The 10,131-nt window shown below is 38.2% G+C and overlaps 1 long non-coding RNA gene across 1 annotated transcript in view; it reads right to left on the minus strand.

Annotated features, from left to right (window-relative positions):
• Window positions 1–3,924, minus strand: part of LOC133258079 (uncharacterized) — a 50,263-nt gene extending 46,339 nt beyond the window's left edge. The window contains exon 1 of the long non-coding RNA XR_009739800.1: window positions 3,676–3,924. This is a non-coding gene — a long non-coding RNA (uncharacterized LOC133258079). The remainder of the gene's footprint in view (window positions 1–3,675) is intronic.
• Between the last annotated feature and the right edge of the window lie 6,207 nt (window positions 3,925–10,131).

Here is a 10,131-nt window from a genome sequence, read left to right on the forward strand (position 1 = left end):
GACAGGTCATGGTGGAGAGTTCTGACAAAATGTGGTCCACCGGAGAAGGCAATGGCAAACTACTTCACTATTCTTGCCTTGAGAAGCCCATGGACAATATGAAAAAGCAAAAAGATACAACACTGAAAGATGAACTCCCCAGGTCAGTAGGTGCCCAATATGCTACTGGAGAAGAGTGTAGAAATAACTCCAGAAAGAATGAAGAGATGGAGCCAAAGCAAAAACAATGTCCAGTTGTGGATGTGACTGGTGATGGAAGTAAAGTCCTAAGCTGTAAGGAACAATATTGTATAGGAAACTGGAATGTTAGGTCCATGAATAAATTGGAAGTGGTCAAACAGAAGATGGTAAGAGTGAACATCATTTTAGGAATCAGTGAACTAAAATGGACTGGAATAGGGGAATTTAACTCAGATGACCACTGTATCTATTACTGTGGACAAGAATCCCTTAGAAGAAATGGAGTAGCCATCATAGTCAACAAAGGAGTCCAAAATGCAGTACTTGGGTGCAATCTCAAAATTGACAGAATGATTTCTGTTCATTTCCAAGACAAACCATTCAATATCACAGTAATACAAGTCTATGCCCCAACCAGTAATGCTGAAGAAGCTAAAGTTGAATGGTTTGATAAAGACCTACAAGACCTTCTGGAACTAACACCCCAAAAGATGTCCTCTTCATCATAGGGGACTGGAATGCAAAAGTAGAAAGTCAAGAGATACCTTGAGTAACAGGCAAATTTGGCTTTGGAGTACAAAATGAAGCAGGGCAAAGGTTAACATAGTTTTGCCAAGAGAACTCACTGGTCATATCAAACACCCTCTTCCAACAACATAAGAGAAGACTCTACACATGGATATCACAAGATGATCAATACTGAAATCAGATTGATTATGTTCTTTGAATCCAAAGATGGAAAAGCTATTTACAGTCAGGAAAAACAAGACTGGGAGCTGACTGTGGCTCAGATCATGAACTCCTTATTGCAAAATTCAGACTTAAATTGAAGAAAGTAGGGAAAACCACTAGACCATTCAGGTATGACCTAAATCAAATGCCTTATGGTTATACAATGGAAGTGACAAATAGATTCAAGGGATTAGATCTGACAGACAGAGCGCCTGAAGGACTATGGGTGGAGGTTCGTGACATTTGTACTCCAGGCAGTGATTAAGATTATTCCTAAGAAAAGTAAATGCAAAAAAAAAAAAAATGCAAAGAAAAAGAAAAGCAAAATGGTTGTCTGAGGAAGCCTTACAAATAGCTGAGAAAATAAGAGAAGCTAAAGTCAAAGGAGAAAAGGAAAGATAAACCGATTTGAATCCAGAGTTCCAAAGCATAGCAAAGAGAGATAAGAAAGTCTTCCTCAGTAATCAATGAAAAGAAAAAGAAGAAAACAATAGAATGGAAAAGACTAGAGATCTCTTCAAGAAAAATAGAAATACCAAGGGAACATTTTACGCAAAGATGGGCACAATAAAGGACAGAAATGGTATGGACCTAACACAAGCAGAAGATATTAAGAATACGTGGCAAGAATACACAGAAGAACTATACAGAAAAGATCTTCATGACCCAGATAAGCAAGATGATGTGATCACTCACCTAGAGCCAGACATCCTAGAATGTGAAGTCAAGTGGGCCTTAGGAAGCATCACTATGAACAAAGCTAGTGGAGGTGATGGAATTCCAGTTGAGCTATTTCAAATTCTAAAAGATGATGATGTGAAAGTGCTGCACTCAATATGCCAGCAAATTTGGAAAACTCAGCAGTAGCCACAGGACTGGAAAAGGTCAGTTTTCATTCCAATGCCAGAGAATGTTCAAACTACCACACAATTGTTCTCATCTCACACACTAGCAAAGTAATGCTCAAACTTCTCAAAGCCAGGCTTCGACAGTACATGACTGGTGAACTCCCAGACATTCAAGCTGGATTTAGAAAAGGCAGAGGAACCAGAGATCAAATTGCCAACATCCGCTGGATCATTGAAAATGCACAAATGTTCCGGGAAAACATCTACTTCTGCTTTATTGACTATGCCAAATCCATTGACTGTGTGGATCATAACTATGGAAAATTCTTAAAGAGATGGGAATACCAGACCACTGACCTGCCTCCTGAGAAATCTGTAGGCATGTCAAGAAACAACAGTTAGAACTGAATGTGGAACAATAGACTGGTTCCAAACTGGGAAAGGAGTCTATCAAGGCTGTATGTTGTCATCCTACTTATTTAACTTATATGCAGAGTACATCATGCAATATGGCAGGCTGGATGAAGCACAAGCTGGAATCAAGATTGCAGGGAGAAATATCAATAACCTCAGATATGCAGATGACACCTCCCTTATGGCAGAAAGCAAAGAACTAAAGAGCCTCTTGATGAAAATAAAAAGAGGCGAGTGAAAAAGTTGGCTTAAAATTCAACATTCAAAAAACTAAGATCATGGCATCTGGTCCCATCACTTCATGGCAAAGAGATGGGGAAACAATGGAAACAGCAATAGACTTTATTTTGGGGGGCTCTAAAATCTCTGCAGATGGTTACTGCAGCCATGAAAATTCAAAGACGCTTGCTCATTGGAAGAAAAGCTATGACCAATCTAGACAGCATATTAAAAAGCAGAGACATTTCCTTGCCAACAAAGGTCCACCTAGTCAAAGCTATGGCTTTTCCAGTAGTCGTGTATGGATGTGAGAGTTGAGAAAACTGAGTGCCAAAGAATTGATGCCTTTGAAATGTGGTGTTGGAGAAGACTCTTGAAAATTCCTTGGACTGCAAGGAGATCCAACCAGTTCATATTGACAGAATCAGTCTTGAATATGCTTTGGAAGGACTGATACTGAAGCTGAAACTCCAATATTTTGGCCACCTGATACAAAAAACTGGCTCATTGGAAAAGACCCTGATGCTGGGAAAGATCGAAAGCAGGAGAAGGGGACAACAGAGGTTGAGATGGCTGGATGGCATCATCTACTCAATGCACATGAGTTTGAGTAAGCTCCAGGAGTTGGTGATGGACAGTGAGGCCTGGTGTGCTGCAGTCCATGGGATCACAAAGTGTCGGATATGACCAAGTGACTGAACTGAAACTATATGTATTTTAAAGATACATACATAGGGTCAAAAGCTATAGAACAAGGGAATACTTATTTTGAAATAGGATAATGGTTGTCTCTTGTCTTAGTCAGTTCAGGACACTCTAACAAAAATACCATAGACTGGTGGCTTAAACAATAAGCATTTTTTTTGTTTTGTTTTTGTTTTTTTCACTCACAGTTTTGGAAGCTAAGAAGTCTAAGATCAAGGTGTCAACAGATCTCATTTCTGGTCACAGCCTGCTTCCTGGCTTATAGACAGCTAGCTTCTCCCTACAGCTTTACATGGCTAAGAGAGATACCTTCTCTGTGTCTCTTCCTATATAGACACACATCCCATTCTCAAGGATTCCACCCCTCATGATCTAATTACTTCTCACAGTTCCCACATCCAAATACCAGAACACTGGGGATTAGGCATTAATATATGACTTTTGAAGGGACACAAACATTCAGTGTATATCATCTCTAGATAGAAGAGCACATAGTGGTGGCTTATAACTCAAAAAACAAGGTATTAATAGAGTTATGCTTGATACATGATAGCTACCTAAGTAATCACAGCATTACCTCTATATCTACTGTTATAATATCTCCTCAAAACAGATGTAAATGAGAAAGGATACAAGATTTTCTATGTCTTGATAATATCATTTGGAAGATGCTTAGAAGACTGATGTTGTATCAGTTAAGGACTCTGTTCCTCTGTAAGTGACAGAAAATATGACCAATAATGGCTCATCCTATACACCAAGAAATCTTGGCTCAGCATCAGAGCTGGTACAGTGGCTTCATGATGCCATCAAGGAGCAGGCTCTTTGTTTTTTCCTGTCCTGCTGTCCTCTGTATCATTTTGTGCTCATGAGAGCATAATGGCTGCTAAATCGCCAGGCATTATGTCCTCATTCTAGGCAACAGAAGGATGAAAAAGGAACACAGCAGCTGAGTCTGTTTCAACTGACGCCCAACATTATAGCAGCTGTCTTTTTTTTTCCAGTTCACCTAAATATCTTTATTTTTTAATTGGAGGATAGTGCTTTACAACATTGTATTGGTTTCTGTTGAACAGCATCATGAATCAGACATAACTGTATATACATACATATGTACATATATACATACAAGCCCTTGAGCCTCCGTCCCACCCCACTCCCTATCCTGCCTCTCTAGATTGTCACAGAGCACGAGGCTGGGTTATCTGACACACGGAGGTATATGCATGTTAAGGCTACTTTCTCAGTTCTTCCCACCCTCTTCTTCCCCCTGTGTCCCCAAGTCTCTCCTCTGCATCTGTGTCTCCATTCCTTCCCTGCAAATATGTTCACCAGTACTGTTTTTCTAGATTCTGTGTATATGCTTTAATAAGCTACATTTTTTTTCACTTTATAACTTACTTCACTCTGTATAACAGGCTCTAGGTTCATCCACCACACTACAATTGACTCAAATTCATCCCTTTTTATGGCTGAGTAATATTCAATTATATTATATGTACCACTACTTCTTCATCCATTCATCTGTTGATGGGCATCTAGGTTGCTTCCATGTCCTGGCTATTGTAAACAGTGCTGCAGAGAACATTAGGATACATGTGTCTTTTTGAATTGTGGTTTTTCTCAGGGTATATGGGCTTCCCTTGGCTCAGCTGGTAAAGAATCCACCTGAAATGTGGGAGACCTGGGTTTAATCCCTGGGTTGGGAAGATCCCCTGGAGAAGGAAAAGGCTACCCACTCTAGTATTCTGGCCTGGAGAATTCCATGGACAGTATAGTCCATGGAGTTGCAAAGAGTCAGACATGACTGAGCAACTTTCACTTCACTTCACTTCAGGGTATGCCCAGCAGTGGGATTGCTGGGTCATATAAAAGAAAGAAATTAGAATACTTTCTAATACCACACACAAAAATATACTCAAAGTGGATTAATAACTTAAACGTAAGGTCAGAAGCTATAAAACTCTTAGAGGAAGACATAGGCAGAAAACTCTTTGACATAAATCATAGCAAACTCCTCTTTGACCCACCTCCTAGAGTAATGGAAATAAAAACAAAAGTAAACAAATGAAATCTAATTAAACTTAAAAGCTTTTGCACAGCTAAGAAAACTATAAACAAGATGAAAATACAACCCTCAGAATGGGAGAAAATAATTGCAAATGAAACACTGACTAAGAATTAACCTCCAAAATATGAGCAGCTCATGTAGCTCAATATCACAAAAACAAACAGCCTAATCAAAAATTGGGCAGAAGACTTAAACAGACACTTTTCCAAAGAAGACATTCAGGTGGCCAATAAACACAGGAAAAGATGCTCAGCATCGCTTGTTCTTAGAGAAATGCAAATCAAAACTACGATGAGGTACCTCCTCCCACCAGTCAGAATGACCATCATCAAAAAATCTAAAAACAATGAATCCCGGAGAGGATGTGGATAAAAGGGAACCTTCTTGCACTGTTGGTGGTAATGTAATTTGAAACAACCACTATGGAGAACAGTATCGAGATTCCTTTAAAAACTAGGACTAAAACTACCATCTGGCTACAGCAGCTATCTTGCTATCGGAAGACAAAGGTCAAACTATGAAGACCATAGAGGAAGAAAGGATGAGATGAAATATCGTTGCCCTCCTCTTTTGGAGGACTTGTTTAGAAAGGGTATGAATCAGTTCAGATGCTCAATCATGTTTGACTCTTTGCAACCCCATGAACTGCAGCATACCACGCCTCCCTGTCCATCACCAATTCCTGGAACTTGCTCAAACTCAGGTCCATCAAGTCCGTGATGCCATCTAACTATCTCATCCTCTGTTGTCCCCTTCTCCTTCTGCCTTCAATCTTTCTCAGCATCAGGGTCTTTTCAAATGAGTCAGTTCTTCATATCAGGGGGCCAAAGTATTGGCGTTTCAGCATCAGTCCTTCCAATGAATATTCAGGACTGCTCTCCTTTAGGATGGACTGGTTGGATCTCCTTGCAGTCCAAGGGACTCTCAAGAGTCTTCTCCAACACCACGGTTCAAAAGCATCAATTCTTTGGTGCTCACCTTTCTTAATAGTCTAACTTTCACATCCATACGTGACTGCTGGAAAAACCATAGTTTTGATTAGATGTACCTTTGTTGGCAAAGTAATGTCTCTGCTTTTTAATATGCTGTCTAGATTGGTCATAGCTTTTCTTCCAAGGAGCAAGAGTATTTTAATTTCACAGCTGCAGTTACCATCTGCAGTGACTTTGGAGCACAAGAAAAGTAAGTCTGTCATTGTTTCCATTGTTTCCCTATCTTTTGCATGAAGTGATGAGACCGGATGCCATAATCTTAGTTTTCTGAATGTTGAGTTTTAAGCCAGCTTTTTCACTCTCCTCTTTCACTTTCACTAAAGAGGCTCTTTAGTTCCTCTTTGCTTTCTGTCTTAAGGGTGGTGTCATCTGCATATCTGACTTGTTTAGAAAGGGGTATGAAAGGGAACCTTTATATTGAAATAAAGTTTTTTTATAACTGCTATGACAAATACGGAAATATTTATTTGGATGGAAGGAAGTTATGACAGATAATAATACATTTTTTTTCCTGCTCTCACTTTATCTTCCAGCTTTGTTTCTTCATACAGCCAGTGAATTTATAATCCCTTAAAACAATGAAGAGGGCTGCAAGCTGCTAAAAGAGTAGGTAAAGTAAGTTTCTTTTGGAATGATCTCTCGGTCTCTCTTACCCTTTTTGTAAGTATCCCTATGCCTTCTGGTTCTAGAAACATGTAGATGGGAAGGGAGTCAGAAAATTCTTCTTGAGTGGACTAAACTGGCAAAGAGGAAATGTGGACATCCAGAGTTCCTGGCTGTAATATCATTGGAATCCAATTAATCTCAACAAACCATCATTCAGTCCCATTTTTACAGCATGATGAATATACTATGAACCCAGATAGTTCATCTATTGTGGTCTTCTAGAACGTTACTGAACCTTACTTTATAAAGCGTGATCATCAGATGCACCTTCAGATGTTCCTTCTTAAAGGAACATGTATCTTAATTTCTACACTTATCACGTCTTCTCTTCCAGGATACAAAATACTTATACTGAAAATGGACAAAACCTTTGAAATATCTGTACCAGATACTTTAGAATTATCTGATTCTTCTTTATTCCATAAAGATCTAAAGGCATTATTACACCATAAGGCAAATAATGGCTGTGAAGACTACCCGGTTTTAAGTTCTAATGCTGTAAGTGACCAATTATATAAATTTCTAAAGCTTCTTATTCTTCATCTGCTAAATCAGGACAATAAAACCTATTTCATAAGGTGATTACAAGGATTACATGAAAAGAACATGTGTCATGCTTCTCAAAATTCCTCAGAGTACTTTGTTCTGAGTCATAAAAAATCATGGTACAGTCTCATGGAACATAAATTTTATTCTAAGATTGAGGAGTAAGGGGAGTCAAAATAATGTACTTCTTTAAAAATGGAAAATAGTGTTAAGATATTAAAACAAGCACATATCATAGGGTTTAAAATTCACATGAATAAGTTAAACAGAAAACTTCACAGAAATTTGATTTTCAGCCAGCTGCCACAAATTTCATGCTGCTCTTGCATTACATATACTTTGGTGACAATTTTTAGAAGCAACATATGCATGCCTTTGCATTGTCAAACACATAATAGATGCTCCATAGTAGTAAAGATAAAATTTCCTCATCTGGGTCAAATTCCCTTTTTAGTGGAAATTCCTCATGATGCTAGCATTGCACATGATACCAACTGTCGTAAATCCACAGGGATGAGCAAATAAATGATAATGCAACACAGAATAAAGCAAACACATATGTGACAGAATCAATAACCTCTTGAACCTGGCTGACTGGGAAAGACAGGTCATTTGGAGGGGATTAAGAATTTTTTGAGAGTTGATAGCCTGAAGCAAAACCAGGGGCTATTTGTCCCATGCAGTCATTAGCTTTCTGAAATAGCAGCCTATAATCTCCTTACCAAAATGATGTACAAACACATTGATGATTGTAGAGACACAGAGATCCTTGCTAATAAACTCAGAAGTGGGCAACTGGTGCTTAAGGAGTAGAGAAATGCACATCCTTCTCTTTTCCTCCTTTTCATCATCTTCAGAGATAGAGCAAATAACCCTAAATGAGTCATGCAGTTTCAAAAGTAGCTATAGAAACCATAATGCTTTCAAATTGAGGGTTGGAACTCATTAAAAGGTAATAAAAAAATTTAGTTGGTTCAACTCATAATTTTTTATTAAATAGAATAAGGCATTTTAATGAAATGGAATAGAAAGGAAAATACCAGAGAGCTTTGTATTTGTAAGAGTAAACATTGTTTCTAAAAACTTTTGTTCCAATTGTCTAGAAAATGGTTCCCTAGGTGTGTACCAGGCTAGTCACTAAGTAAAATGAATTTCTTATTGTGAGTTGCAGAAAAAAAAAACAAAAACTTGAAAACCCTTGATGGAAAGCACCTTTTGATTTTAAAGACAATGAAAGTAAAGCACAAAGAGTTTATAGGCTTTGCAGAAGCATACTGAGTTTGTGTTAATGTTATGCCTCAAAGTAGCACTCAGGTCTCCCAATTCATTCCAAGTTGATTTTTCTGTTTCTGCCAAGTTTTTCTGCATTTTTAAGTGTTGAAAAGCCTTGAAAATATTTTTTCTTTAAGAAATATACTAATGATGTCTTAAATAAGCACCACAAATTTATGTCAAAATACCGACATTTGTAAAAATATAAGGGAATATGTTTATCCCAACACATCTGTCCCTTTCCCTAAAGAAACTGTAGACAGTTTCTGAGATGGCGCCCCAAGGATCTTTACCTCCCATGGTTCATGCGTTTGTGGAATTTCCTCCCTTTAAGAGTGTGCTGAACCAAGTGACTCCCTTTTAATAAATACAGTGGGACAAAAGTGATAAGATATTACTTCCAAAATTAGATTCAAAGATTTTGTACTTCCATCTTGCTTGTTCTTCCTTTCACTCATCTTGATGAAGCCAGCTGCCATCTTGGAAATTGCTGTATGGAGAAGCCCATGTAGGGAGGAACTGAGGGAATATCTAGCAACAACCAGTCCAACAACTGGTAAGGACCTGAATTCTGCTAATAACCTCCTGAGTAAGCTTGGGAGCATCCTGACCCATGAAGCCTGAGTGGAGATGGCAGCTCTGCCCCACATCTAGATTATAGTCTTGAGAAATAGCCTGAGCTTGAGGATTAAGTTGCCTATGAATTCTGTACCCACTGAAGCCACAGATAACAAATGTTTGTAGTTTTAAGCCTCTAAGTTATGGGTTAACTTGTTATCCAGTAATAGATAACTAAAAACAATATTTTCCCCTATAGGTACTAAAAAATATAAGAAAAGACCATGATGATTTTTCCCCACTAGTAAAATGAATGATTATGGTTGCTCTTAACATAAGTAATCTCAGGGAGTACTGTTCATTGCAGTACTATTTACAATAGCTAGAACATGGAAGCAACCTAGATGTCCATCGACAGATGAATGGATAAAGAAGTTGTGGTATATATACAAAACGAAATATTACTCAGCCATAAAAAAGAACACATTTGAATCAGTCCTAATGAGGTGGATGAACCTAGAAACTATTATACAGAGTGAAGTAAATCAGAAAAATAAAGATAAATGTCATATTCTAATGCATATATACAGAATCTAGAAAAATAGTACTGAAGAATTTATTTACATGGAAACAATGGAGAAACAGACATAGGAAACAGACTTATGGACATGGGGAGAGGGGAGGAGAGGGTGAGATGTATGGAGAGAGTAACATAGAAACTTACATTACCATATGTAAAATAGATAGCCAATGGAAATTTGCTGTATGGCTCAGGAAACTCAAACAGAGGCTCTGTATCAACCTAGAGGGGTGGAATGGGGAGGGAGATGGGAGGGAGATTCAAAAGGGAGGGGATATATGTATACCTATGGCTGATTCATGTTGAGGTTTGACATAAAACAGCAAAATTCTGTAAAGCAATTATCCT

This window comes from Bos javanicus, chromosome 12 (genome assembly GCF_032452875.1).
Source record: "Bos javanicus breed banteng chromosome 12, ARS-OSU_banteng_1.0, whole genome shotgun sequence".
Taxonomy (NCBI): Eukaryota; Metazoa; Chordata; class Mammalia; order Artiodactyla; family Bovidae; genus Bos; species Bos javanicus.